Genomic DNA, 25,381 nt, shown 5'->3' with positions numbered 1-25,381 from the left:
TTTTGGTACTGAATAGGAAAAATCGGTGGCTCTCTAGCCACGATGGAGACAGAATTCATTGAAAAAACAAGGGGCCAGTGCCTCTTCTGACCATCAAACGTTCAACCTTCAGCTTATGAGACTGATTTGCTTCCTACTGTGTTAACGAGGCAAGTTGCGAAAACTGAACAGCAGAAGTTTCTTGTGCCAAGTAGTAAACTTCTTTTTTTTAGATTGTCACTGATTCTGATATGCATCATTTCCCATATGGTCTAGCGGTTAGGATTCCTGGTTCTCACCCAGGCGGCCCGGGTTCGACTCCCGGTATGGGAAAGTACCCTTTTCTGTACTACCGCCAACTTTCAAAGACTGACACGTTGTTTTCGGACCAAAGTATTTCAGGTACAATTTGGATTTAAGCGTCAAAAATGCTGAACACCAGCTCCCTGTGACTTTTCATAGCTCAAACCATTCCCAACTACCTCTTTTTACACCAAAAGTGTTAAGAGACTCAACAACCCATGTGTACTATCTGTCATTTGGGTTCACAATTCCTTAACTATCAGAATTGTTTTAGAACTGAAAGGGAAAGTTCTAAGTTGGGGACAAGATCTCTTAAGAAAAGAGGAATATGCTGCCCCGTGTGAGGATCGAACTCACGACCTTCAGATTATGAGACTGACGCGCTACCTACTGCGCTAACGAGGCAAGACACACATGCTAATCTGCAGACATTTCTTGTGCAAGGCACGAAACTTATTTTTTTCATATTGTCAATGAGTTTGAAGGTATCTATTCCCATATGGTCTAACGGTTAGGATTCCTGGTTTTCACCCAGGCGGCCCGGGTTCGACTCCCGGTATGGGAATGCACTTTTTTCTGTACTACTGCCAACATTCAAAGACCGAAATGTGTTTTGCAGATAAAAGTATTTCAGATAGAATTTGCACAATGCAGTCACAAATGCTAAACACCAGGGTATTTGTCATTCATTCTGACCTTTTGCACAAGATTTAATTTTGTTTCATAGCTTAACTCATTCTCAACTACACCTTTTTACTCCAAAGTGTTAAGGGACTCAACAATCCATGTGTTCTGTCTGTCGTTAGGGCTCCTACTTCCTTTCCAATCGGAAACGTTTCAGAAATTAATGGGAAAGTTCTGAGTTGGTAACAAAATCTCTTGAGAAAAGGAGGGAGTATTACCACGTGTGAGGAATAAAATCATATTCTTCAGATTACCAACTGATATGCTAATTATGGTGTTCATGTGGTAAGTTTTAGCTTTAGTGATGTAAAAGTTATTCAATCAAAGCATAAAACTTTTTTTTTTTTTTTTTTTTTTAAACTGTTTTGTTGGATAGTGTAAAGCTTTACCCATGTGGAAAAGGACCTAGTATCCCTGGTTTACTGGTTCAATTCCTGCTATGGGAGTGACCCTCCTTTGGTACATGTACGCACATTCAAAAGCTGCCACGTACCTTGTAGATGGAATCAGTTTAGGTTTGAGCTGCTCTATGCAGCAAAAATGTCAACCACCAGAGTTTTTGGATATTTATTTGCACCACATACCATTGGAGGTCAAATCTCAAACCATTCTTATTTCTCTTATTTAACTCCTAGGTTTTAAGGGACTCAGCAACCCTTTTTTCCCTGTCTGTCATTAGAGCTCTCCTCCTTGCTGCAATCGGTTATGTTTTGGTACTGAATGGGAAAAATCGGTGGCTCTCTAGCCACGATGGAGACAGAATTCATTGAAAAAACAAGGGGCCAGTGCCTCTTCTGACCATCAAACGTTCAACCTTCAGCTTATGAGACTGATTTGCTTCCTACTGTGTTAACGAGGCAAGTTGCGAAAACTGAACAGCAGAAGTTTCTTGTGCCAAGTAGTAAACTTCTTTTTTTTAGATTGTCACTGATTCTGATATGCATCATTTCCCATATGGTCTAGCGGTTAGGATTCCTGGTTCTCACCCAGGCGGCCCGGGTTCGACTCCCGGTATGGGAAAGTACCCTTTTCTGTACTACCGCCAACTTTCAAAGACTGACACGTTGTTTTCGGACCAAAGTATTTCAGGTACAATTTGGATTTAAGCGTCAAAAATGCTGAACACCAGCTCCCTGTGACTTTTCATAGCTCAAACCATTCCCAACTACCTCTTTTTACACCAAAAGTGTTAAGAGACTCAACAACCCATGTGTACTATCTGTCATTTGGGTTCACAATTCCTTAACTATCAGAATTGTTTTAGAACTGAAATGGAAAGTTCTAAGTTGGGGACAAGATCTCTTAAGAGGAATATGCTGCCCCGTGTGAGGATCGAACTCACGACCTTCAGATTATGAGACTGACGCGCTACCTACTGCGCTAACGAGGCAAGACACACATGCTAATCTGCAGACATTTCTTGTGCAAGGCACGAAACTTATTTTTTTCATATTGTCAATGAGTTTGAAGGTATCTATTCCCATATGGTCTAGCGGTTAGGATTCCTGGTTTTCACCCAGGCGGCCCGGGTTCGACTCCCGGTATGGGAATGCACTTTTTTCTGTACTACTGCCAACATTCAAAGACCGAAATGTGTTTTGCAGATAAAAGTATTTCAGATAGAATTTGCACAATGCAGTCACAAATGCTAAACACCAGGGTATTTGTCATTCATTCTGACCTTTTGCACAAGATTTAATTTTGTTTCATAGCTTAACTCATTCTCAACTACACCTTTTTACTCCAAAGTGTTAAGGGACTCAACAATCCATGTGTTCTGTCTGTCGTTAGGGCTCCTACTTCCTTTCCAATCGGAAACGTTTCAGAAATTAATGGGAAAGTTCTGAGTTGGTAACAAAATCTCTTGAGAAAAGGAGGGAGTATTACCACGTGTGAGGAATAAAATCATATTCTTCAGATTACCAACTGATATGCTAATTATGGTGTTCATGTGGTAAGTTTTAGCTTTAGTGATGTAAAAGTTATTCAATCAAAGCATAAAACTTCTTTTTTTTTTTTTTTTTTTTAAACTGTTTTGTTGGATAGTGTAAAGCTTTACCCATGTGGAAAAGGACCTAGTATCCCTGGTTTACTGGTTCAATTCCTGCTATGGGAGTGACCCTCCTTTGGTACATGTACGCACATTCAAAAGCTGCCACGTACCTTGTAGATGGAATCAGTTTAGGTTTGAGCTGCTCTATGCAGCAAAAATGTCAACCACCAGAGTTTTTGGATATTTATTTGCACCACATACCATTGGAGGTCAAATCTCAAACCATTCTTATTTCTCTTATTTAACTCCTAGGTTTTAAGGGACTCAGCAACCCTTTTTTCCCTGTCTGTCATTAGAGCTCTCCTCCTTGCTGCAATCGGTTATGTTTTGGTACTGAATGGGAAAAATCGGTGGCTCTCTAGCCACGATGGAGACAGAATTGATTGAAAAAACAAGGGGCCAGTGCCTCTTCTGACCATCAAACGTTCAACCTTCAGCTTATGAGACTGATTTGCTTCCTACTGTGTTAACGAGGCAAGTTGCGAAAACTGAACAGCAGAAGTTTCTTGTGCCAAGTAGTAAACTTCTTTTTTTTAGATTGTCACTGATTCTGATATGCATCATTTCCCATATGGTCTAGCGGTTAGGATTCCTGGTTCTCACCCAGGCGGCCCGGGTTCGACTCCCGGTATGGGAAAGTACCCTTTTCTGTACTACCGCCAACTTTCAAAGACTGACACGTTGTTTTCGGACCAAAGTATTTCAGGTACAATTTGGATTTAAGCGTCAAAAATGCTGAACACCAGCTCCCTGTGACTTTTCATAGCTCAAACCATTCCCAACTACCTCTTTTTACACCAAAAGTGTTAAGAGACTCAACAACCCATGTGTACTATCTGTCATTTGGGTTCACAATTCCTTAACTATCAGAATTGTTTTAGAACTGAAAGGGAAAGTTCTAAGTTGGGGACAAGATCTCTTAAGAGGAATATGCTGCCCCGTGTGAGGATCGAACTCACGACCTTCAGATTATGAGACTGACGCGCTACCTACTGCGCTAACGAGGCAAGACACACATGCTAATCTGCAGACATTTCTTGTGCAAGGCACGAAACTTATTTTTTTCATATTGTCAATGAGTTTGAAGGTATCTATTCCCATATGGTCTAGCGGTTAGGATTCCTGGTTTTCACCCAGGCGGCCCGGGTTCGACTCCCGGTATGGGAATGCACTTTTTTCTGTACTACTGCCAACATTCAAAGACCGAAATGTGTTTTGCAGATAAAAGTATTTCAGATAGAATTTGCACAATGCAGTCACAAATGCTAAACACCAGGGTATTTGTCATTCATTCTGACCTTTTGCACAAGATTTAATTTTGTTTCATAGCTTAACTCATTCTCAACTACACCTTTTTACTCCAAAGTGTTAAGGGACTCAACAATCCATGTGTTCTGTCTGTCGTTAGGGCTCCTACTTCCTTTCCAATCGGAAACGTTTCAGAAATTAATGGGAAAGTTCTGAGTTGGTAACAAAATCTCTTGAGAAAAGGAGGGAGTATTACCACGTGTGAGGAATAAAATCATATTCTTCAGATTACCAACTGATATGCTAATTATGGTGTTCATGTGGTAAGTTTTAGCTTTAGTGATGTAAAAGTTATTCAATCAAAGCATAAAACTTCTTTTTTTTTTTTTTTTTTTTAAACTGTTTTGTTGGATAGTGTAAAGCTTTACCCATGTGGAAAAGGACCTAGTATCCCTGGTTTACTGGTTCAATTCCTGCTATGGGAGTGACCCTCCTTTGGTACATGTACGCACATTCAAAAGCTGCCACGTACCTTGTAGATGGAATCAGTTTAGGTTTGAGCTGCTCTATGCAGCAAAAATGTCAACCACCAGAGTTTTTGGATATTTATTTGCACCACATACCATTGGAGGTCAAATCTCAAACCATTCTTATTTCTCTTATTTAACTCCTAGGTTTTAAGGGACTCAGCAACCCTTTTTTCCCTGTCTGTCATTAGAGCTCTCCTCCTTGCTGCAATCGGTTATGTTTTGGTACTGAATGGGAAAAATCGGTGGCTCTCTAGCCACGATGGAGACAGAATTGATTGAAAAAACAAGGGGCCAGTGCCTCTTCTGACCATCAAACGTTCAACCTTCAGCTTATGAGACTGATTTGCTTCCTACTGTGTTAACGAGGCAAGTTGCGAAAACTGAACAGCAGAAGTTTCTTGTGCCAAGTAGTAAACTTCTTTTTTTTAGATTGTCACTGATTCTGATATGCATCATTTCCCATATGGTCTAGCGGTTAGGATTCCTGGTTCTCACCCAGGCGGCCCGGGTTCGACTCCCGGTATGGGAAAGTACCCTTTTCTGTACTACCGCCAACTTTCAAAGACTGACACGTTGTTTTCGGACCAAAGTATTTCAGGTACAATTTGGATTTAAGCGTCAAAAATGCTGAACACCAGCTCCCTGTGACTTTTCATAGCTCAAACCATTCCCAACTACCTCTTTTTACACCAAAAGTGTTAAGAGACTCAACAACCCATGTGTACTATCTGTCATTTGGGTTCACAATTCCTTAACTATCAGAATTGTTTTAGAACTGAAAGGGAAAGTTCTAAGTTGGGGACAAGATCTCTTAAGAAAAGAGGAATATGCTGCCCCGTGTGAGGATCGAACTCACGACCTTCAGATTATGAGACTGACGCGCTACCTACTGCGCTAACGAGGCAAGACACACATGCTAATCTGCAGACATTTCTTGTGCAAGGCACGAAACTTATTTTTTTCATATTGTCAATGAGTTTGAAGGTATCTATTCCCATATGGTCTAGCGGTTAGGATTCCTGGTTTTCACCCAGGCGTCCCGGGTTCGACTCCCGGTATGGGAATGCACTTTTTTCTGTACTACTGCCAACATTCAAAGACCGAAATGTGTTTTGCAGATAAAAGTATTTCAGATAGAATTTGCACAATGCAGTCACAAATGCTAAACACCAGGGTATTTGTCATTCATTCTGACCTTTTGCACAAGATTTAATTTTGTTTCATAGCTTAACTCATTCTCAACTACACCTTTTTACTCCAAAGTGTTAAGGGACTCAACAATCCATGTGTTCTGTCTGTCGTTAGGGCTCCTACTTCCTTTCCAATCGGAAACGTTTCAGAAATTAATGGGAAAGTTCTGAGTTGGTAACAAAATCTCTTGAGAAAAGGAGGGAGTATTACCACGTGTGAGGAATAAAATCATATTCTTCAGATTACCAACTGATATGCTAATTATGGTGTTCATGTGGTAAGTTTTAGCTTTAGTGATGTAAAAGTTATTCAATCAAAGCATAAAACTTCTTTTTTTTTTTTTTTTTTTAAACTGTTTTGTTGGATAGTGTAAAGCTTTACCCATGTGGAAAAGGACCTAGTATCCCTGGTTAACTGGTTCAATTCCTGCTATGGGAGTGACCCTCCTTTGGTACATGTACGCACATTCAAAAGCTGCCACGTACCTTGTAGATGGAATCAGTTTAGGTTTGAGCTGCTCTATGCAGCAAAAATGTCAACCACCAGAGTTTTTGGATATTTATTTGCACCACATACCATTGGAGGTCAAATCTCAAACCATTCTTATTTCTCTTATTTAACTCCTAGGTTTTAAGGGACTCAGCAACCCTTTTTTCCCTGTCTGTCATTAGAGCTCTCCTCCTTGCTGCAATCGGTTATGTTTTGGTACTGAATGGGAAAAATCGGTGGCTCTCTAGCCACGATGGAGACAGAATTGATTGAAAAAACAAGGGGCCAGTGCCTCTTCTGACCATCAAACGTTCAACCTTCAGCTTATGAGACTGATTTGCTTCCTACTGTGTTAACGAGGCAAGTTGCGAAAACTGAACAGCAGAAGTTTCTTGTGCCAAGTAGTAAACTTCTTTTTTTTAGATTGTCACTGATTCTGATATGCATCATTTCCCATATGGTCTAGCGGTTAGGATTCCTGGTTCTCACCCAGGCGGCCAGGGTTTGACTCCCGGTATGGGAAAGTACCCTTTTCTGTACTACCGCCAACTTTCAAAGACTGACACGTTGTTTTCGGACCAAAGTATTTCAGGTACAATTTGGATTTAAGCGTCAAAAATGCTGAACACCAGCTCCCTGTGACTTTTCATAGCTCAAACCATTCCCAACTACCTCTTTTTACACCAAAAGTGTTAAGAGACTCAACAACCCATGTGTACTATCTGTCATTTGGGTTCACAATTCCTTAACTATCAGAATTGTTTTAGAACTGAAAGGGAAAGTTCTAAGTTGGGGACAAGATCTCTTAAGAAAAGAGGAATATGCTGCCCCGTGTGAGGATCGAACTCACGACCTTCAGATTATGAGACTGACGCGCTACCTACTGCGCTAACGAGGCAAGACACACATGCTAATCTGCAGACATTTCTTGTGCAAGGCACGAAACTTATTTTTTTCATATTGTCAATGAGTTTGAAGGTATCTATTCCCATATGGTCTAGCGGTTAGGATTCCTGGTTTTCACCCAGGCGGCCCGGGTTCGACTCCCGGTATGGGAATGCACTTTTTTCTGTACTACTGCCAACATTCAAAGACCGAAATGTGTTTTGCAGATAAAAGTATTTCAGATAGAATTTGCACAATGCAGTCACAAATGCTAAACACCAGGGTATTTGTCATTCATTCTGACCTTTTGCACAAGATTTAATTTTGTTTCATAGCTTAACTCATTCTCAACTACACCTTTTTACTCCAAAGTGTTAAGGGACTCAACAATCCATGTGTTCTGTCTGTCGTTAGGGCTCCTACTTCCTTTCCAATCGGAAACGTTTCAGAAATTAATGGGAAAGTTCTGAGTTGGTAACAAAATCTCTTGAGAAAAGGAGGGAGTATTACCACGTGTGAGGAATAAAATCATATTCTTCAGATTACCAACTGATATGCTAATTATGGTGTTCATGTGGTAAGTTTTAGCTTTAGTGATGTAAAAGTTATTCAATCAAAGCATAAAACTTTTTTTTTTTTTTTTTTTTAAACTGTTTTGTTGGATAGTGTAAAGCTTTACCCATGTGGAAAAGGACCTAGTATCCCTGGTTTACTGGTTCAATTCCTGCTATGGGAGTGACCCTCCTTTGGTACATGTACGCACATTCAAAAGCTGCCACGTACCTTGTAGATGGAATCAGTTTAGGTTTGAGCTGCTCTATGCAGCAAAAATGTCAACCACCAGAGTTTTTGGATATTTATTTGCACCACATACCATTGGAGGTCAAATCTCAAACCATTCTTATTTCTCTTATTTAACTCCTAGGTTTTAAGGGACTCAGCAACCCTTTTTTCCCTGTCTGTCATTAGAGCTCTCCTCCTTGCTGCAATCGGTTATGTTTTGGTACTGAATGGGAAAAATCGGTGGCTCTCTAGCCACGATGGAGACAGAATTGATTGAAAAAACAAGGGGCCAGTGCCTCTTCTGACCATCAAACGTTCAACCTTCAGCTTATGAGACTGATTTGCTTCCTACTGTGTTAACGAGGCAAGTTGCGAAAACTGAACAGCAGAAGTTTCTTGTGCCAAGTAGTAAACTTCTTTTTTTTAGATTGTCACTGATTCTGATATGCATCATTTCCCATATGGTCTAGCGGTTAGGATTCCTGGTTCTCACCCAGGCGGCCCGGGTTCGACTCCCGGTATGGGAAAGTACCCTTTTCTGTACTACCGCCAACTTTCAAAGACTGACACGTTGTTTTCGGACCAAAGTATTTCAGGTACAATTTGGATTTAAGCGTCAAAAATGCTGAACACCAGCTCCCTGTGACTTTTCATAGCTCAAACCATTCCCAACTACCTCTTTTTACACCAAAAGTGTTAAGAGACTCAACAACCCATGTGTACTATCTGTCATTTGGGTTCACAATTCCTTAACTATCAGAATTGTTTTAGAACTGAAAGGGAAAGTTCTAAGTTGGGGACAAGATCTCTTAAGAGGAATATGCTGCCCCGTGTGAGGATCGAACTCACGACCTTCAGATTATGAGACTGACGCGCTACCTACTGCGCTAACGAGGCAAGACACACATGCTAATCTGCAGACATTTCTTGTGCAAGGCACGAAACTTATTTTTTTCATATTGTCAATGAGTTTGAAGGTATCTATTCCCATATGGTCTAGCGGTTAGGATTCCTGGTTTTCACCCAGGCGGCCCGGGTTCGACTCCCGGTATGGGAATGCACTTTTTTCTGTACTACTGCCAACATTCAAAGACCGAAATGTGTTTTGCAGATAAAAGTATTTCAGATAGAATTTGCACAATGCAGTCACAAATGCTAAACACCAGGGTATTTGTCATTCATTCTGACCTTTTGCACAAGATTTAATTTTGTTTCATAGCTTAACTCATTCTCAACTACACCTTTTTACTCCAAAGTGTTAAGGGACTCAACAATCCATGTGTTCTGTCTGTCGTTAGGGCTCCTACTTCCTTTCCAATCGGAAACGTTTCAGAAATTAATGGGAAAGTTCTGAGTTGGTAACAAAATCTCTTGAGAAAAGGAGGGAGTATTACCACGTGTGAGGAATAAAATCATATTCTTCAGATTACCAACTGATATGCTAATTATGGTGTTCATGTGGTAAGTTTTAGCTTTAGTGATGTAAAAGTTATTCAATCAAAGCATAAAACTTCTTTTTTTTTTTTTTTTTTTTTTTTTAAACTGTTTTGTTGGATAGTGTAAAGCTTTACCCATGTGGAAAAGGACCTAGTATCCCTGGTTTACTGGTTCAATTCCTGCTATGGGAGTGACCCTCCTTTGGTACATGTACGCACATTCAAAAGCTGCCACGTACCTTGTAGATGGAATCAGTTTAGGTTTGAGCTGCTCTATGCAGCAAAAATGTCAACCACCAGAGTTTTTGGATATTTATTTGCACCACATACCATTGGAGGTCAAATCTCAAACCATTCTTATTTCTCTTATTTAACTCCTAGGTTTTAAGGGACTCAGCAACCCTTTTTTCCCTGTCTGTCATTAGAGCTCTCCTCCTTGCTGCAATCGGTTATGTTTTGGTACTGAATGGGAAAAATCGGTGGCTCTCTAGCCACGATGGAGACAGAATTGATTGAAAAAACAAGGGGCCAGTGCCTCTTCTGACCATCAAACGTTCAACCTTCAGCTTATGAGACTGATTTGCTTCCTACTGTGTTAACGAGGCAAGTTGCGAAAACTGAACAGCAGAAGTTTCTTGTGCCAAGTAGTAAACTTCTTTTTTTTAGATTGTCACTGATTCTGATATGCATCATTTCCCATATGGTCTAGCGGTTAGGATTCCTGGTTCTCACCCAGGCGGCCCGGGTTCGACTCCCGGTATGGGAAAGTACCCTTTTCTGTACTACCGCCAACTTTCAAAGACTGACACGTTGTTTTCGGACCAAAGTATTTCAGGTACAATTTGGATTTAAGCGTCAAAAATGCTGAACACCAGCTCCCTGTGACTTTTCATAGCTCAAACCATTCCCAACTACCTCTTTTTACACCAAAAGTGTTAAGAGACTCAACAACCCATGTGTACTATCTGTCATTTGGGTTCACAATTCCTTAACTATCAGAATTGTTTTAGAACTGAAAGGGAAAGTTCTAAGTTGGGGACAAGATCTCTTAAGAAAAGAGGAATATGCTGCCCCGTGTGAGGATCGAACTCACGACCTTCAGATTATGAGACTGACGCGCTACCTACTGCGCTAACGAGGCAAGACACACATGCTAATCTGCAGACATTTCTTGTGCAAGGCACGAAACTTATTTTTTTCATATTGTCAATGAGTTTGAAGGTATCTATTCCCATATGGTCTAGCGGTTAGGATTCCTGGTTTTCACCCAGGCGTCCCGGGTTCGACTCCCGGTATGGGAATGCACTTTTTTCTGTACTACTGCCAACATTCAAAGACCGAAATGTGTTTTGCAGATAAAAGTATTTCAGATAGAATTTGCACAATGCAGTCACAAATGCTAAACACCAGGGTATTTGTCATTCATTCTGACCTTTTGCACAAGATTTAATTTTGTTTCATAGCTTAACTCATTCTCAACTACACCTTTTTACTCCAAAGTGTTAAGGGACTCAACAATCCATGTGTTCTGTCTGTCGTTAGGGCTCCTACTTCCTTTCCAATCGGAAACGTTTCAGAAATTAATGGGAAAGTTCTGAGTTGGTAACAAAATCTCTTGAGAAAAGGAGGGAGTATTACCACGTGTGAGGAATAAAATCATATTCTTCAGATTACCAACTGATATGCTAATTATGGTGTTCATGTGGTAAGTTTTAGCTTTAGTGATGTAAAAGTTATTCAATCAAAGCATAAAACTTCTTTTTTTTTTTTTTTTTTTAAACTGTTTTGTTGGATAGTGTAAAGCTTTACCCATGTGGAAAAGGACCTAGTATCCCTGGTTAACTGGTTCAATTCCTGCTATGGGAGTGACCCTCCTTTGGTACATGTACGCACATTCAAAAGCTGCCACGTACCTTGTAGATGGAATCAGTTTAGGTTTGAGCTGCTCTATGCAGCAAAAATGTCAACCACCAGAGTTTTTGGATATTTATTTGCACCACATACCATTGGAGGTCAAATCTCAAACCATTCTTATTTCTCTTATTTAACTCCTAGGTTTTAAGGGACTCAGCAACCCTTTTTTCCCTGTCTGTCATTAGAGCTCTCCTCCTTGCTGCAATCGGTTATGTTTTGGTACTGAATGGGAAAAATCGGTGGCTCTCTAGCCACGATGGAGACAGAATTGATTGAAAAAACAAGGGGCCAGTGCCTCTTCTGACCATCAAACGTTCAACCTTCAGTTTATGAGACTGATTTGCTTCCTACTGTGTTAACGAGGCAAGTTGCGAAAACTGAACAGCAGAAGTTTCTTGTGCCAAGTAGTAAACTTCTTTTTTTTAGATTGTCACTGATTCTGATATGCATCATTTCCCATATGGTCTAGCGGTTAGGATTCCTGGTTCTCACCCAGGCGGCCAGGGTTTGACTCCCGGTATGGGAAAGTACCCTTTTCTGTACTACCGCCAACTTTCAAAGACTGACACGTTGTTTTCGGACCAAAGTATTTCAGGTACAATTTGGATTTAAGCGTCAAAAATGCTGAACACCAGCTCCCTGTGACTTTTCATAGCTCAAACCATTCCCAACTACCTCTTTTTACACCAAAAGTGTTAAGAGACTCAACAACCCATGTGTACTATCTGTCATTTGGGTTCACAATTCCTTAACTATCAGAATTGTTTTAGAACTGAAAGGGAAAGTTCTAAGTTGGGGACAAGATCTCTTAAGAAAAGAGGAATATGCTGCCCCGTGTGAGGATCGAACTCACGACCTTCAGATTATGAGACTGACGCGCTACCTACTGCGCTAACGAGGCAAGACACACATGCTAATCTGCAGACATTTCTTGTGCAAGGCACGAAACTTATTTTTTTCATATTGTCAATGAGTTTGAAGGTATCTATTCCCATATGGTCTAGCGGTTAGGATTCCTGGTTTTCACCCAGGCGGCCCGGGTTCGACTCCCGGTATGGGAATGCACTTTTTTCTGTACTACTGCCAACATTCAAAGACCGAAATGTGTTTTGCAGATAAAAGTATTTCAGATAGAATTTGCACAATGCAGTCACAAATGCTAAACACCAGGGTATTTGTCATTCATTCTGACCTTTTGCACAAGATTTAATTTTGTTTCATAGCTTAACTCATTCTCAACTACACCTTTTTACTCCAAAGTGTTAAGGGACTCAACAATCCATGTGTTCTGTCTGTCGTTAGGGCTCCTACTTCCTTTCCAATCGGAAACGTTTCAGAAATTAATGGGAAAGTTCTGAGTTGGTAACAAAATCTCTTGAGAAAAGGAGGGAGTATTACCACGTGTGAGGAATAAAATCATATTCTTCAGATTACCAACTGATATGCTAATTATGGTGTTCATGTGGTAAGTTTTAGCTTTAGTGATGTAAAAGTTATTCAATCAAAGCATAAAACTTTTTTTTTTTTTTTTTTTTTTAAACTGTTTTGTTGGATAGTGTAAAGCTTTACCCATGTGGAAAAGGACCTAGTATCCCTGGTTTACTGGTTCAATTCCTGCTATGGGAGTGACCCTCCTTTGGTACATGTACGCACATTCAAAAGCTGCCACGTACCTTGTAGATGGAATCAGTTTAGGTTTGAGCTGCTCTATGCAGCAAAAATGTCAACCACCAGAGTTTTTGGATAATTATTTGCACCACATACCATTGGAGGTCAAATCTCAAACCATTCTTATTTCTCTTATTTAACTCCTAGGTTTTAAGGGACTCAGCAACCCTTTTTTCCCTGTCTGTCATTAGAGCTCTCCTCCTTGCTGCAATCGGTTATGTTTTGGTACTGAATGGGAAAAATCGGTGGCTCTCTAGCCACGATGGAGACAGAATTGATTGAAAAAACAAGGGGCCAGTGCCTCTTCTGACCATCAAACGTTCAACCTTCAGCTTATGAGACTGATTTGCTTCCTACTGTGTTAACGAGGCAAGTTGCGAAAACTGAACAGCAGAAGTTTCTTGTGCCAAGTAGTAAACTTCTTTTTTTTAGATTGTCACTGATTCTGATATGCATCATTTCGCATATGGTCTAGCGGTTAGGATTCCTGGTTCTCACCCAGGCGGCCCGGGTTCGACTCCCGGTATGGGAAAGTACCGCCAACTTTCAAAGACTGACACGTTGTTTTCGGACCAAAGTATTTCAGGTACAATTTGGATTTAAGCGTCAAAAATGCTGAACACCAGCTCCCTGTGACTTTTCATAGCTCAAACCATTCCCAACTACCTCTTTTTACACCAAAAGTGTTAAGAGACTCAACAACCCATGTGTACTATCTGTCATTTGGGTTCACAATTCCTTAACTATCAGAATTGTTTTAGAACTGAAAGGGAAAGTTCTAAGTTGGGGACAAGATCTCTTAAGAAAAGAGGAATATGCTGCCCCGTGTGAGGATCGAACTCACGACCTTCAGATTATGAGACTGACGCGCTACCTACTGCGCTAACGAGGCAAGACACACATGCTAATCTGCAGACATTTCTTGTGCAAGGCACGAAACTTATTTTTTTCATATTGTCAATGAGTTTGAAGGTATCTATTCCCATATGGTCTAGCGGTTAGGATTCCTGGTTTTCACCCAGGCGGCCCGGGTTCGACTCCCGGTATGGGAATGCACTTTTTTCTGTACTACTGCCAACATTCAAAGACCGAAATGTGTTTTGCAGATAAAAGTATTTCAGATAGAATTTGCACAATGCAGTCACAAATGCTAAACACCAGGGTATTTGTCATTCATTCTGACCTTTTGCACAAGATTTAATTTTGTTTCATAGCTTAACTCATTCTCAACTACACCTTTTTACTCCAAAGTGTTAAGGGACTCAACAATCCATGTGTTCTGTCTGTCGTTAGGGCTCCTACTTCCTTTCCAATCGGAAACGTTTCAGAAATTAATGGGAAAGTTCTGAGTTGGTAACAAAATCTCTTGAGAAAAGGAGGGAGTATTACCACGTGTGAGGAATAAAATCATATTCTTCAGATTACCAACTGATATGCTAATTATGGTGTTCATGTGGTAAGTTTTAGCTTTAGTGATGTAAAAGTTATTCAATCAAAGCATAAAACTTTTTTTTTTTTTTTTTTTTTTTAAACTGTTTTGTTGGATAGTGTAAAGCTTTACCCATGTGGAAAAGGACCTAGTATCCCTGGTTTACTGGTTCAATTCCTGCTATGGGAGTGACCCTCCTTTGGTACATGTACGCACATTCAAAAGCTGCCACGTACCTTGTAGATGGAATCAGTTTAGGTTTGAGCTGCTCTATGCAGCAAAAATGTCAACCACCAGAGTTTTTGGATATTTATTTGCACCACATACCATTGGAGGTCAAATCTCAAACCATTCTTATTTCTCTTATTTAACTCCTAGGTTTTAAGGGACTCAGCAACCCTTTTTTCCCTGTCTGTCATTAGAGCTCTCCTCCTTGCTGCAATCGGTTATGTTTTGGTACTGAATGGGAAAAATCGGTGGCTCTCTAGCCACGATGGAGACAGAATTGATTGAAAAAACAAGGGGCCAGTGCCTCTTCTGACCATCAAACGTTCAACCTTCAGCTTATGAGACTGATTTGCTTCCTACTGTGTTAACGAGGCAAGTTGCGAAAACTGAACAGCAGAAGTTTCTTGTGCCAAGTAGTAAACTTCTTTTTTTTAGATTGTCACTGATTCTGATATGCATCATTTCCCATATGGTCTAGCGGTTAGGATTCCTGGTTCTCACCCAGGCGGCCCGGGTTCGACTCCCGGTATGGGAAAGTACCCTTTTCTGTACTACCGCCAACTTTCAAAGACTGACACGTTGTTTTCGGACCAAAGTATTTCAGGTACAATTTGGATTTAAGCGTCAAAAATGCTGAACACCAGCTCCCTGTGACTTTTCATAGCTCAAACCATTCCCAACTACCTCTTTTTACACCAAAAGTGTTAAGAGACTCAACAACCCATGTGTACTATCTGTCATTTGGGTTCACAATTCCTTAACTATCAGAATTGTTTTAGAACTGAAAGGGAAAGTTCTAAGTTGGGGACAAGATCTCTTAAGAAAAGAGGAATATGCTGCCCCGTGTGAGGATCGAACTCACGACCTTCAGATTATGAGACTGACGCGCTACCTACTGCGCTAACGAGGCAAGACACACATGTTAATCTGCAGACATTTCTTGTGCAAGGCACGAAACTTATTTTTTTCATATTGTCAATGAGTTTGAAGGTATCTATTCCCATATGGTCTAGCGGTTAGGATTCCTGGTTTTCACCCAGGCGGCCCGGGTTCGACTCCCGGTATGGGAATGCACTTTTTTCTGTACTACTGCCAACATTCAAAGACCGAAATGTGTTTTGCAGATAAAAGTATTTCAGATAGAATTTGCACAATGCAGTCACAAATGCTAAACACCAGGGTATTTGTCATTCATTCTGACCTTTTGCACAAGATTTAATTTTGTTTCATAGCTTAACTCATTCTCAACTACACCTTTTTACTCCAAAGTGTTACGGGACTCAACAATCCATGTGTTCTGTCTGTCGTTAGGGCTCCTACTTCCTTTCCAATCGGAAACGTTTTAGAAATTAATGGGAAAGTTCTGAGTTGGTAACAAAATCTCTTGAGAAAAGGAGGGAGTATTACCACGTGTGAGGAATAAAATCATATTCTTCAGATTACCAACTGATATGCTAATTATGGTGTTCATGTGGTAAGTTTTAGCTTTAGTGATGTAAAAGTTATTCAATCAAAGCATAAAACTTCTTTTTTTTTTTTTTTAAACTGTTTTGTTGGATAGTGTAAAGCTTTACCCATGTGGAAAAGGACCTAGTATCCCTGGTTTACTGGTTCAATTCCTGCTATGGGAGTGACCCTCCTTTGGTACATGTACGCACATTCAAAAGCTGCCACGTACCTTGTAGATGGAATCAGTTTAGGTTTGAGCTGCTCTATGCAGCAAAAATGTCAACCACCAGAGTTTTTGGATATTTATTTGCACCACATACCATTGGAGGTCAAATCTCAAACCATTCTTATTTCTCTTATTTAACTCCTAGGTTTTAAGGGACTCAGCAACCCTTTTTTCCCTGTCTGTCATTAGAGCTCTCCTCCTTGCTGCAATCGGTTATGTTTTGGTACTGAATGGGAAAAATCGGTGGCTCTCTAGCCGCGATGGAGACAGAATTGATTGAAAAAACAAGGGGCCAGTGCCTCTTCTGACCATCAAACGTTCAACCTTCAGCTTATGAGACTGATTTGCTTCCTACTGTGTTAACGAGGCAAGTTGCGAAAACTGAACAGCAGAAGTTTCTTGTGCCAAGTAGTAAACTTCTTTTTTTTAGATTGTCACTGATTCTGATATGCATCATTTCCCATATGGTCTAGTGGTTAGGATTCCTGGTTCTCACCCAGGCGGCCCGGGTTTGACTCCCGGTATGGGAAAGTACCCTTTTCTGTACTACCGCCAACTTTCAAAGACTGACACGTTGTTTTCGGACCAAAGTATTTCAGGTACAATTTGGATTTAAGCGTCAAAAATGCTGAACACCAGCTCCCTGTGACTTTTCATAGCTCAAACCATTCCCAACTACCTCTTTTTACACCAAAAGTGTTAAGAGACTCAACAACCCATGTGTACTATCTGTCATATGGGTTCACAATTCCTTAACTATCAGAATTGTTTTAGAACTGAAAGGGAAAGTTCTAAGTTGGGGACAAGATCTCTTAAGAAAAGAGGAATATGCTGCCCCGTGTGAGGATCGAACTCACGACCTTCAGATTATGAGACTGACGCGCTACCTACTGCGCTAACGAGGCAAGACACACATGCTAATCTGCAGACATTTCTTGTGCAAGGCACGAAACTTATTTTTTTCATATTGTCAATGAGTTTGAAGGTATCTATTCCCATATGGTCTAGCGGTTAGGATTCCTGGTTTTCACCCAGGCGGCCCGGGTTCGACTCCCGGTATGGGAATGCACTTTTTTCTGTACTACTGCCAACATTCAAAGACCGAAATGTGTTTTGCAGATAAAAGTATTTCAGATAGAATTTGCACAATGCAGTCACAAATGCTAAACACCAGGGTATTTGTCATTCATTCTGACCTTTTGCACAAGGTTTAATTTTGTTTCATAGCTTAACTCATTCTCAACTACACCTTTTTACTCCAAAGTGTTAAGGGACTCAACAATCCATGTGTTCTGTCTGTCGTTAGGGCTCCTACTTCCTTTCCAATCGGAAACGTTTCAGAAATTAATGGGAAAGTTCTGAGTTGGTAACAAAATCTCTTGAGAAAAGGAGGGAGTATTACCACGTGTGAGGAATAAAATCATATTCTTCAGATTACCAACTGATATGCTAATTATGGTGTTCATGTGGTAAGTTTTAGCTTTAGTGATGTAAAAGTTATTCAATCAAAGCATAAAACTTTTTTTTTTTTTTTTTTTTAAACTGTTTTGTTGGATAGTGTAAAGCTTTACCCATGTGGAAAAGGACCTAGTATCCCTGGTTTACTGGTTCAATTCCTGCTATGGGAGTGACCCTCCTTTGGTACATGTACGCACATTCAAAAGCTGCCACGTACCTTGTAGATGGAATCAGTTTAGGTTTGAGCTGCTCTATGCAGCAAAAATGTCAACCACCAGAGTTTTTGGATATTTATTTGCACCACATACCATTGGAGGTCAAATCTCAAACCATTCTTATTTCTCTTATTTAACTCCTAGGTTTTAAGGGACTCAGCAACCCTTTTTTCCCTGTCTGTCATTAGAGCTCTCCTCCTTGCTGCAATCGGTTATGTTTTGGTACTGAATGGGAAAAATCGGTGGCTCTCTAGCCACGATGGAGACAGAATTGATTGAAAAAACAAGGGGCCAGTGCCTCTTCTGACCATCAAACGTTCAACCTTCAGCTTATGAGACTGATTTGCTTCCTACTGTGTTAACGAGGCAAGTTGCGAAAACTGAACAGCAGAAGTTTCTTGTGCCAAGTAGTAAACTTCTTTTTTTTAGATTGTCACTGATTCTGATATGCATCATTTCGCATATGGTCTAGCGGTTAGGATTCCTGGTTCTCACCCAGGCGGCCCGGGTTTGACTCCCGGTATGGGAAAGTACCCTTTTCTGTACTACCGCCAACTTTCAAAGACTGACACGTTGTTTTCGGACCAAAGTATTTCAGGTACAATTTGGATTTAAGCGTCAAAAATGCTGAACACCAGCTCCCTGTGACTTTTCATAGCTCAAACCATTCCCAACTACCTCTTTTTACACCAAATGTGTTAAGAGACTCAACAACCCATGTGTACTATCTGTCATTTGGGTTCACAATTCCTTAACTATCAGAATTGTTTTAGAACTGAAAGGGAAAGTTCTAAGTTGGGGACAAGATCTCTTAAGAAAAGAGGAATATGCTGCCCCGTGTGAGGATCGAACTCACGAACTTCAGAATATGAGACTGACGCGCTACCTACTGCGCTAACGAGGCAAGACACACATGCTAATCTGCAGACATTTCTTGTGCAAGGCACAAAACTTATTTTTTTCATATTGTCAATGAGTTTGAAGGTATCTATTCCCATATGGTCTAGCGGTTAGGATTCCTGGTTTTCACCCAGGCGGCCCGGGTTCGACTCCCGGTATGGGAATGCACTTTTTTCTGTACTACTGCCAACATTCAAAGACCGAAATGTGTTTTGCAGATAAAAGTATTTCAGATAGAATTTGCACAATGCAGTCAAAAATGCTAAACACCAGGGTATTTGTCATTCATTCTGACCTTTTGCACAAGGTTTAATTTTGTTTCATAGCTTAACTCATTCTCAACTACACCTTTTTACTCCAAAGTGTTAAGGGACTCAACAATCCATGTGTTCTGTCTGTCGTTAGGGCTCCTACTTCCTTTCCAATCGGAAACGTTTCAGAAATTAATGGGAAAGTTCTGAGTTGGTAACAAAATCTCTTGAGAAAAGGAGGGAGTATTACCACGTGTGAGGAATAAAATCATATTCTTCAGATTACCAACTGATATGCTAATTATGGTGTTCATGTGGTAAGTTTTAGCTTTAGTGATGTAAAAGTTATTCAATCAAAGCATAAAACTTTTTTTTTTTTTTTTTAAACTGTTTTGTTGGATAGTGTAAAGCTTTACCCATGTGGAAAAGGACCTAGTATCCCTGGTTTACTGGTTCAATTCCTGCTATGGGAGTGACCCTCCTTTGGTACATGTACGCACATTCAAAAGCTGCCACGTACCTTGTAGATGGAATCAGTTTAGGTTTGAGCTGCTCTATGCAGCAAAAATGTCAACCACCAGAGTTTTTGGATATTTATTTGCACCACATACCATTGGAGGTCAAATCTCAAACCATTCTTATTTCTCTTATTTAACTCCTAGGTTTTAAGGGACTCAGCAAAACTTTTTTCCCTGTCTGTCATTAGAGCTCTCCTCCTTGCTGCAATCGGTTATGTTTTGGTACTGAATGGGAAAAATCGGTGGCTCTCTAGCCACGATGGAGACAGAATTGATTGAAAAAACAAGGGGCCAGTGCCTCTTCTGACCATCAAACGTTCAACCTTCAGCTTATGAGACTGATTTGCTTCCTACTGTGTTAACGAGGCAAGTTGCGAAAACTGAACAGCAGAAGTTTCTTGTGCCAAGTAGTAAACTTCTTTTTTTTAGATTGTCACTGATTCTGATATGCATCATTTCCCATATGGTCTAGCGGTTAGGATTCCTGGTTCTCACCCAGGCGGCCCGGGTTCGACTCCCGGTATGGGAAAGTACCCTTTTCTGTACTACCGCCAACTTTCAAAGACTGACACGTTGTTTTCGGACCAAAGTATTTCAGGTACAATTTGGATTTAAGCGTCAAAAATGCTGAACACCAGCTCCCTGTGACTTTTCATAGCTCAAACCATTCCCAACTACCTCTTTTTACACCAAAAGTGTTAAGAGACTCAACAACCCATGTGTACTATCTGTCATTTGGGTTCACAATTCCTTAACTATCAGAATTGTTTTAGAACTGAAAGGGAAAGTTCTAAGTTGGGGACAAGATCTCTTAAGAAAAGAGGAATATGCTGCCCCATGTGAGGATCGAACTCACGACCTTCAGATTATGAGACTGACGCACTACCTACTGCGCTAACGAGGCAAGACACACATGCTAATCTGCAGACATTTCTTGTGCAAGGCACGAAACTTATTTTTTTCATATTGTCAATGAGTTTGAAGGTATCTATTCCCATATGGTCTAGCGGTTAGGATTCCTGGTTTTCACCCAGGCGGCCCGGGTTCGACTCCCGGTATGGGAATGCACTTTTTTCTGTACTACTGCCAACATTCAAAGACCGAAATGTGTTTTGCAGATAAAAGTATTTCAGATAGAATTTGCACAATGCAGTCACAAATGCTAAACACCAGGGTATTTGTCATTCATTCTGACCTTTTGCACAAGATTTAATTTTGTTTCATAGCTTAACTCATTCTCAACTACACCTTTTTACTCCAAAGTGTTAAGGGACTCAACAATCCATGTGTTCTGTCTGTCGTTAGGGCTCCTACTTCCTTTCCAATCGGAAACGTTTCAGAAATTAATGGGAAAGTTCTGAGTTGGTAACAAAATCTCTTGAGAAAAGGAGGGAGTATTACCACGTGTGAGGAATAAAATCATATTCTTCAGATTACCAACTGATATGCTAATTATGGTGTTCATGTGGTAAGTTTTAGCTTTAGTGATGTAAAAGTTATTCAATCAAAGCATAAAACTTCTTTTTTTTTTTTTTTTTTTAAACTGTTTTGTTGGATAGTGTAAAGCTTTACCCATGTGGAAAAGGACCTAGTATCCCTGGTTTACTGGTTCAATTCCTGCTATGGGAGTGACCCTCCTTTGGTACATGTACGCACATTCAAAAGCTGCCACGTACCTTGTAGATGGAATCAGTTTAGGTTTGAGCTGCTCTATGCAGCAAAAATGTCAACCACCAGAGTTTTTGGATATTTATTTGCACCACATACCATTGGAGGTCAAATCTCAAACCATTCTTATTTCTCTTATTTAACTCCTAGGTTTTAAGGGACTCAGCAACCCTTTTTTCCCTGTCTGTCATTAGAGCTCTCCTCCTTGCTGCAATCGGTTATGTTTTGGTACTGAATGGGAAAAATCGGTGGCTCTCTAGCCACGATGGAGACAGAATTGATTGAAAAAACAAGGGGCCAGTGCCTCTTCTGACCATCAAACGTTCAACCTTCAGCTTATGAGACTGATTTGCTTCCTACTGTGTTAACGAGGCAAGTTGCGAAAACTTGCAAAAGTGTTAAGAGACTCAACAACCCATGTGTACTATCTGTCATTTGGGTTCACAATTCCTTAACTATCAGAATTGTTTTAGAACTGAAAGGGAAAGTTCTAAGTTGGGGACAAGATCTCTTAAGAAAAGAGGAATATGCTGCCCCGTGTGAGGATCGAACTCACGACCTTCAGATTATGAGACTGACGCACTACCTACTGCGCTAACGAGGCAAGACACACATGCTAATCTGCAGACATTTCTTGTGCAAGGCACGAAACTTATTTTTTTCATATTGTCAATGAGTTTGAAGGTATCTATTCCCATATGGTCTAGCGGTTAGGATTCCTGGTTTTCACCCAGGCGGCCCGGGTTCGACTCCCGGTATGGGAATGCACTTTTTTCTGTACTACTGCCAACATTCAAAGACCGAAATGTGTTTTGCAGATAAAAGTATTTCAGATAGAATTTGCACAATGCAGTCACAAATGCTAAACACCAGGGTATTTGTCATTCATTCTGACCTTTTGCACAAGATTTAATTTTGTTTCATAGCTTAACTCATTCTCAACTACACCTTTTTACTCCAAAGTGTTAAGGGACTCAACAATCCATGTGTTCTGTCTGTCGTTAGGGCTCCTACTTCCTTTCCAATCGGAAACGTTTCAGAAATTAATGGGAAAGTTCTGAGTTGGTAACAAAATCTCTTGAGAAAAGGAGGGAGTATTACCACGTGTGAGGAATAAAATCATATTCTTCAGATTACCAACTGATATGCTAATTATGGTGTTCATGTGGTAAGTTTTAGCTTTAGTGATGTAAAAGTTATTCAATCAAAGCATAAAACTTCTTTTTTTTTTTTTTTTTTTTTTTTTTAAACTGTTTTGTTGGATAGTGTAAAGCTTTACCCATGTGGAAAAGGACCTAGTATCCCTGGTTTACTGGTTCAATTCCTGCTATGGGAGTGACCCTCCTTTGGTACATGTACGCACATTCAAAAGCTGCCACGTACCTTGTAGATGGAATCAGTTTAGGTTTGAGCTGCTCTATGCAGCAAAAATGTCAACCACCAGAGTTTTTGGATATTTATTTGCACCACATACCATTGGAGGTCAAATCTCAAACCATTCTTATTTCTCTTATTTAACTCCTAGGTTTTAAGGGACTCAGCAACCCTTTTTTCCCTGTCTGTCATTAGAGCTCTCCTCCTTGCTGCAATCGGTTATGTTTTGGTACTGAATGGGAAAAATCGGTGGCTCTCTAGCCACGATGGAGACAGAATTCATTGAAAAAACAAGGGGCCAGTGCCTCTTCTGACCATCAAACGTTCAACCTTCAGCTTATGAGACTGATTTGCTTCCTACTGTGTTAACGAGGCAAGTTGCGAAAACTGAACAGCAGAAGTTTCTTGTGCCAAGTAGTAAACTTCTTTTTTTTAGATTGTCACTGATTCTGATATGCATCATTTCCCATATGGTCTAGCGGTTAGGATTCCTGGTTCTCACCCAGGTGGCCCGGGTTCGACTCCCGGTATGGGAAAGTACCCTTTTCTGTACTACCGCCAACTTTCAAAGACTGACACGTTGTTTTCGGACCAAAGTATTTCAGGTACAATTTGGATTTAAGCATCAAAAATGCTGAACACCAGCTCCCTGTGACTTTTCATAGCTCAAACCATTCCCAACTACCTCTTTTTACACCAAAAGTGTTAAGAGACTCAACAACCCATGTGTACTATCTGTCATTTGGGTTCACAATTCCTTAACTATCAGAATTGTTTTAGAACTGAAAGGGAAAGTTCTAAGTTGGGGACAAGATCTCTTAAGAAAAGAGGAATATGCTGCCCCGTGTGAGGATCGAACTCACGACCTTCAGATTATGAGACTGACGCACTACCTACTGCGCTAACGAGGCAAGACACACATGCTAATCTGCAGACATTTCTTGTGCAAGGCACGAAACTTATTTTTTTCATATTGTCAATGAGTTTGAAGGTATCTATTCCCATATGGTCTAGCGGTTAGGATTCCTGGTTTTCACCCAGGCGGCCCGGGTTCGACTCCCGGTATGGGAATGCACTTTTTTCTGTACTACTGCCAACATTCAAAGACCGAAATGTGTTTTGCAGATAAAAGTATTTCAGATAGAATTTGCACAATGCAGTCACAAATGCTAAACACCAGGGTATTTGTCATTCATTCTGACCTTTTGCACAAGATTTAATTTTGTTTCATAGCTTAACTCATTCTCAACTACACCTTTTTACTCCAAAGTGTTAAGGGACTCAACAATCCATGTGTTCTGTCTGTCGTTAGGGCTCCTACTTCCTTTCCAATCGGAAACGTTTCAGAAATTAATGGGAAAGTTCTGAGTTGGTAACAAAATCTCTTGAGAAAAGGAGGGAGTATTACCACGTGTGAGGAATAAAATCATATTCTTCAGATTACCAACTGATATGCTAATTATGGTGTTCATGTGGTAAGTTTTAGCTTTAGTGATGTAAAAGTTATTCAATCAAAGCATAAAACTTCTTTTTTTTTTTTTTTTTTTAAACTGTTTTGTTGGATAGTGTAAAGCTTTACCCATGTGGAAAAGGACCTAGTATCCCTGGTTTACTGGTTCAATTCCTGCTATGGGAGTGACCCTCCTTTGGTACATGTACGCACATTCAAAAGCTGCCACGTACCTTGTAGATGGAATCAGTTTAGGTTTGAGCTGCTCTATGCAGCAAAAATGTCAACCACCAGAGTTTTTGGATATTTATTTGCACCACATACCATTGGAGGTCAAATCTCAAACCATTCTTATTTCTCTTATTTAACTCCTAGGTTTTAAGGGACTCAGCAACCCTTTTTTCCCTGTCTGTCATTAGAGCTCTCCTCCTTGCTGCAATCGGTTATGTTTTGGTACTGAATGGGAAAAATCGGTGGCTCTCTAGCCACGATGGAGACAGAATTGATTGAAAAAACAAGGGGCCAGTGCCTCTTCTGACCATCAAACGTTCAACCTTCAGCTTATGAGACTGATTTGCTTCCTACTGTGTTAACGAGGCAAGTTGCGAAAACTGAACAGCAGAAGTTTCTTGTGCCAATTAGTAAACTTCTTTTTTTTAGATTGTCACTGATTCTGATATGCATCATTTCCCATATGGTCTAGCGGTTAGGATTCCTGGTTCTCACCCAGGCGGCCCGGGTTCGACTCCCGGTATGGGAAAGTACCCTTTTCTGTACTACCGCCAACTTTCAAAGGTTGACACGTTGTTTTCGGACCAAAGTATTTCAGGTACAATTTGGATTTAAGCGTCAAAAATGCTGAACACCAGCTCCCTGTGACTTTTCATAGCTCAAACCATTCCCAACTACCTCTTTTTACACCAAAAGTGTTAAGAGACTCAACAACCCATGTGTACTATCTGTCATTTGGGTTCACAATTCCTTAACTATCAGAATTGTTTTAGAACTGAAAGGGAAAGTTCTAAGTTGGGGACAAGATCTCTTAAGAAAAG

The 25,381-nt window shown here is 40.4% G+C and overlaps 45 non-coding genes across 45 annotated transcripts; 30 read left to right on the top strand and 15 right to left on the bottom strand.

Annotated features, from left to right (window-relative positions):
• The first annotated feature begins 240 nt into the window (after positions 1-240).
• On the top strand, positions 241-312 carry TRNAE-CUC (transfer RNA glutamic acid (anticodon CUC)). Its single transcript has one exon. It is a non-coding gene; the product is annotated as a tRNA-Glu (tRNA).
• Positions 313-614: 302 nt separating this feature from the next.
• TRNAM-CAU (transfer RNA methionine (anticodon CAU)) lies at positions 615-687 on the bottom strand. Its single transcript has one exon. It is a non-coding gene; the product is annotated as a tRNA-Met (tRNA).
• An 88-nt stretch (positions 688-775) lies between these two features.
• TRNAE-UUC (transfer RNA glutamic acid (anticodon UUC)) lies at positions 776-847 on the top strand. The gene has a single exon. It is a non-coding gene; the product is annotated as a tRNA-Glu (tRNA).
• Positions 848-1,914: 1,067 nt separating this feature from the next.
• Positions 1,915-1,986, top strand: TRNAE-CUC (transfer RNA glutamic acid (anticodon CUC)). Its single transcript has one exon. It is a non-coding gene; the product is annotated as a tRNA-Glu (tRNA).
• A 297-nt stretch (positions 1,987-2,283) lies between these two features.
• TRNAM-CAU (transfer RNA methionine (anticodon CAU)) lies at positions 2,284-2,356 on the bottom strand. The gene has a single exon. It is a non-coding gene; the product is annotated as a tRNA-Met (tRNA).
• An 88-nt stretch (positions 2,357-2,444) lies between these two features.
• Positions 2,445-2,516, top strand: TRNAE-UUC (transfer RNA glutamic acid (anticodon UUC)). Its single transcript has one exon. It is a non-coding gene; the product is annotated as a tRNA-Glu (tRNA).
• A 1,068-nt stretch (positions 2,517-3,584) lies between these two features.
• TRNAE-CUC (transfer RNA glutamic acid (anticodon CUC)) lies at positions 3,585-3,656 on the top strand. The gene has a single exon. It is a non-coding gene; the product is annotated as a tRNA-Glu (tRNA).
• Positions 3,657-3,953: 297 nt separating this feature from the next.
• On the bottom strand, positions 3,954-4,026 carry TRNAM-CAU (transfer RNA methionine (anticodon CAU)). Its single transcript has one exon. It is a non-coding gene; the product is annotated as a tRNA-Met (tRNA).
• An 88-nt stretch (positions 4,027-4,114) lies between these two features.
• On the top strand, positions 4,115-4,186 carry TRNAE-UUC (transfer RNA glutamic acid (anticodon UUC)). Its single transcript has one exon. It is a non-coding gene; the product is annotated as a tRNA-Glu (tRNA).
• Positions 4,187-5,254: 1,068 nt separating this feature from the next.
• TRNAE-CUC (transfer RNA glutamic acid (anticodon CUC)) lies at positions 5,255-5,326 on the top strand. The gene has a single exon. It is a non-coding gene; the product is annotated as a tRNA-Glu (tRNA).
• Positions 5,327-5,628: 302 nt separating this feature from the next.
• On the bottom strand, positions 5,629-5,701 carry TRNAM-CAU (transfer RNA methionine (anticodon CAU)). The gene has a single exon. It is a non-coding gene; the product is annotated as a tRNA-Met (tRNA).
• An 88-nt stretch (positions 5,702-5,789) lies between these two features.
• TRNAE-UUC (transfer RNA glutamic acid (anticodon UUC)) lies at positions 5,790-5,861 on the top strand. Its single transcript has one exon. It is a non-coding gene; the product is annotated as a tRNA-Glu (tRNA).
• A 1,067-nt stretch (positions 5,862-6,928) lies between these two features.
• Positions 6,929-7,000, top strand: TRNAE-CUC (transfer RNA glutamic acid (anticodon CUC)). The gene has a single exon. It is a non-coding gene; the product is annotated as a tRNA-Glu (tRNA).
• Positions 7,001-7,302: 302 nt separating this feature from the next.
• Positions 7,303-7,375, bottom strand: TRNAM-CAU (transfer RNA methionine (anticodon CAU)). Its single transcript has one exon. It is a non-coding gene; the product is annotated as a tRNA-Met (tRNA).
• Positions 7,376-7,463: 88 nt separating this feature from the next.
• On the top strand, positions 7,464-7,535 carry TRNAE-UUC (transfer RNA glutamic acid (anticodon UUC)). Its single transcript has one exon. It is a non-coding gene; the product is annotated as a tRNA-Glu (tRNA).
• A 1,065-nt stretch (positions 7,536-8,600) lies between these two features.
• TRNAE-CUC (transfer RNA glutamic acid (anticodon CUC)) lies at positions 8,601-8,672 on the top strand. Its single transcript has one exon. It is a non-coding gene; the product is annotated as a tRNA-Glu (tRNA).
• A 297-nt stretch (positions 8,673-8,969) lies between these two features.
• TRNAM-CAU (transfer RNA methionine (anticodon CAU)) lies at positions 8,970-9,042 on the bottom strand. Its single transcript has one exon. It is a non-coding gene; the product is annotated as a tRNA-Met (tRNA).
• An 88-nt stretch (positions 9,043-9,130) lies between these two features.
• Positions 9,131-9,202, top strand: TRNAE-UUC (transfer RNA glutamic acid (anticodon UUC)). The gene has a single exon. It is a non-coding gene; the product is annotated as a tRNA-Glu (tRNA).
• Positions 9,203-10,275: 1,073 nt separating this feature from the next.
• On the top strand, positions 10,276-10,347 carry TRNAE-CUC (transfer RNA glutamic acid (anticodon CUC)). Its single transcript has one exon. It is a non-coding gene; the product is annotated as a tRNA-Glu (tRNA).
• A 302-nt stretch (positions 10,348-10,649) lies between these two features.
• TRNAM-CAU (transfer RNA methionine (anticodon CAU)) lies at positions 10,650-10,722 on the bottom strand. The gene has a single exon. It is a non-coding gene; the product is annotated as a tRNA-Met (tRNA).
• Positions 10,723-10,810: 88 nt separating this feature from the next.
• On the top strand, positions 10,811-10,882 carry TRNAE-UUC (transfer RNA glutamic acid (anticodon UUC)). Its single transcript has one exon. It is a non-coding gene; the product is annotated as a tRNA-Glu (tRNA).
• Positions 10,883-11,949: 1,067 nt separating this feature from the next.
• On the top strand, positions 11,950-12,021 carry TRNAE-CUC (transfer RNA glutamic acid (anticodon CUC)). The gene has a single exon. It is a non-coding gene; the product is annotated as a tRNA-Glu (tRNA).
• Positions 12,022-12,323: 302 nt separating this feature from the next.
• Positions 12,324-12,396, bottom strand: TRNAM-CAU (transfer RNA methionine (anticodon CAU)). The gene has a single exon. It is a non-coding gene; the product is annotated as a tRNA-Met (tRNA).
• Positions 12,397-12,484: 88 nt separating this feature from the next.
• On the top strand, positions 12,485-12,556 carry TRNAE-UUC (transfer RNA glutamic acid (anticodon UUC)). The gene has a single exon. It is a non-coding gene; the product is annotated as a tRNA-Glu (tRNA).
• A 1,067-nt stretch (positions 12,557-13,623) lies between these two features.
• Positions 13,624-13,695, top strand: TRNAE-CUC (transfer RNA glutamic acid (anticodon CUC)). The gene has a single exon. It is a non-coding gene; the product is annotated as a tRNA-Glu (tRNA).
• Positions 13,696-13,982: 287 nt separating this feature from the next.
• On the bottom strand, positions 13,983-14,055 carry TRNAM-CAU (transfer RNA methionine (anticodon CAU)). The gene has a single exon. It is a non-coding gene; the product is annotated as a tRNA-Met (tRNA).
• An 88-nt stretch (positions 14,056-14,143) lies between these two features.
• Positions 14,144-14,215, top strand: TRNAE-UUC (transfer RNA glutamic acid (anticodon UUC)). The gene has a single exon. It is a non-coding gene; the product is annotated as a tRNA-Glu (tRNA).
• A 1,068-nt stretch (positions 14,216-15,283) lies between these two features.
• Positions 15,284-15,355, top strand: TRNAE-CUC (transfer RNA glutamic acid (anticodon CUC)). Its single transcript has one exon. It is a non-coding gene; the product is annotated as a tRNA-Glu (tRNA).
• Positions 15,356-15,657: 302 nt separating this feature from the next.
• On the bottom strand, positions 15,658-15,730 carry TRNAM-CAU (transfer RNA methionine (anticodon CAU)). The gene has a single exon. It is a non-coding gene; the product is annotated as a tRNA-Met (tRNA).
• An 88-nt stretch (positions 15,731-15,818) lies between these two features.
• TRNAE-UUC (transfer RNA glutamic acid (anticodon UUC)) lies at positions 15,819-15,890 on the top strand. Its single transcript has one exon. It is a non-coding gene; the product is annotated as a tRNA-Glu (tRNA).
• A 1,063-nt stretch (positions 15,891-16,953) lies between these two features.
• On the top strand, positions 16,954-17,025 carry TRNAE-CUC (transfer RNA glutamic acid (anticodon CUC)). Its single transcript has one exon. It is a non-coding gene; the product is annotated as a tRNA-Glu (tRNA).
• Positions 17,026-17,327: 302 nt separating this feature from the next.
• Positions 17,328-17,400, bottom strand: TRNAM-CAU (transfer RNA methionine (anticodon CAU)). Its single transcript has one exon. It is a non-coding gene; the product is annotated as a tRNA-Met (tRNA).
• Positions 17,401-17,488: 88 nt separating this feature from the next.
• Positions 17,489-17,560, top strand: TRNAE-UUC (transfer RNA glutamic acid (anticodon UUC)). The gene has a single exon. It is a non-coding gene; the product is annotated as a tRNA-Glu (tRNA).
• Positions 17,561-18,625: 1,065 nt separating this feature from the next.
• Positions 18,626-18,697, top strand: TRNAE-CUC (transfer RNA glutamic acid (anticodon CUC)). Its single transcript has one exon. It is a non-coding gene; the product is annotated as a tRNA-Glu (tRNA).
• A 302-nt stretch (positions 18,698-18,999) lies between these two features.
• Positions 19,000-19,072, bottom strand: TRNAM-CAU (transfer RNA methionine (anticodon CAU)). The gene has a single exon. It is a non-coding gene; the product is annotated as a tRNA-Met (tRNA).
• Positions 19,073-19,160: 88 nt separating this feature from the next.
• Positions 19,161-19,232, top strand: TRNAE-UUC (transfer RNA glutamic acid (anticodon UUC)). Its single transcript has one exon. It is a non-coding gene; the product is annotated as a tRNA-Glu (tRNA).
• Positions 19,233-20,294: 1,062 nt separating this feature from the next.
• TRNAE-CUC (transfer RNA glutamic acid (anticodon CUC)) lies at positions 20,295-20,366 on the top strand. Its single transcript has one exon. It is a non-coding gene; the product is annotated as a tRNA-Glu (tRNA).
• Positions 20,367-20,668: 302 nt separating this feature from the next.
• TRNAM-CAU (transfer RNA methionine (anticodon CAU)) lies at positions 20,669-20,741 on the bottom strand. The gene has a single exon. It is a non-coding gene; the product is annotated as a tRNA-Met (tRNA).
• An 88-nt stretch (positions 20,742-20,829) lies between these two features.
• On the top strand, positions 20,830-20,901 carry TRNAE-UUC (transfer RNA glutamic acid (anticodon UUC)). Its single transcript has one exon. It is a non-coding gene; the product is annotated as a tRNA-Glu (tRNA).
• Positions 20,902-22,036: 1,135 nt separating this feature from the next.
• TRNAM-CAU (transfer RNA methionine (anticodon CAU)) lies at positions 22,037-22,109 on the bottom strand. The gene has a single exon. It is a non-coding gene; the product is annotated as a tRNA-Met (tRNA).
• Positions 22,110-22,197: 88 nt separating this feature from the next.
• Positions 22,198-22,269, top strand: TRNAE-UUC (transfer RNA glutamic acid (anticodon UUC)). The gene has a single exon. It is a non-coding gene; the product is annotated as a tRNA-Glu (tRNA).
• A 1,074-nt stretch (positions 22,270-23,343) lies between these two features.
• TRNAE-CUC (transfer RNA glutamic acid (anticodon CUC)) lies at positions 23,344-23,415 on the top strand. The gene has a single exon. It is a non-coding gene; the product is annotated as a tRNA-Glu (tRNA).
• Positions 23,416-23,717: 302 nt separating this feature from the next.
• On the bottom strand, positions 23,718-23,790 carry TRNAM-CAU (transfer RNA methionine (anticodon CAU)). Its single transcript has one exon. It is a non-coding gene; the product is annotated as a tRNA-Met (tRNA).
• An 88-nt stretch (positions 23,791-23,878) lies between these two features.
• Positions 23,879-23,950, top strand: TRNAE-UUC (transfer RNA glutamic acid (anticodon UUC)). Its single transcript has one exon. It is a non-coding gene; the product is annotated as a tRNA-Glu (tRNA).
• Positions 23,951-25,017: 1,067 nt separating this feature from the next.
• TRNAE-CUC (transfer RNA glutamic acid (anticodon CUC)) lies at positions 25,018-25,089 on the top strand. The gene has a single exon. It is a non-coding gene; the product is annotated as a tRNA-Glu (tRNA).
• Positions 25,090-25,381: the final 292 nt, after the last annotated feature.

Source organism: Ranitomeya variabilis, chromosome 5 (assembly GCF_051348905.1).
Source record: "Ranitomeya variabilis isolate aRanVar5 chromosome 5, aRanVar5.hap1, whole genome shotgun sequence".
NCBI classification, from domain to species: Eukaryota; Metazoa; Chordata; class Amphibia; order Anura; family Dendrobatidae; genus Ranitomeya; species Ranitomeya variabilis.
The sequence above is the reverse complement of the archived record's forward strand: the minus strand, read 5'-3'. Positions and strand labels throughout refer to the sequence as shown.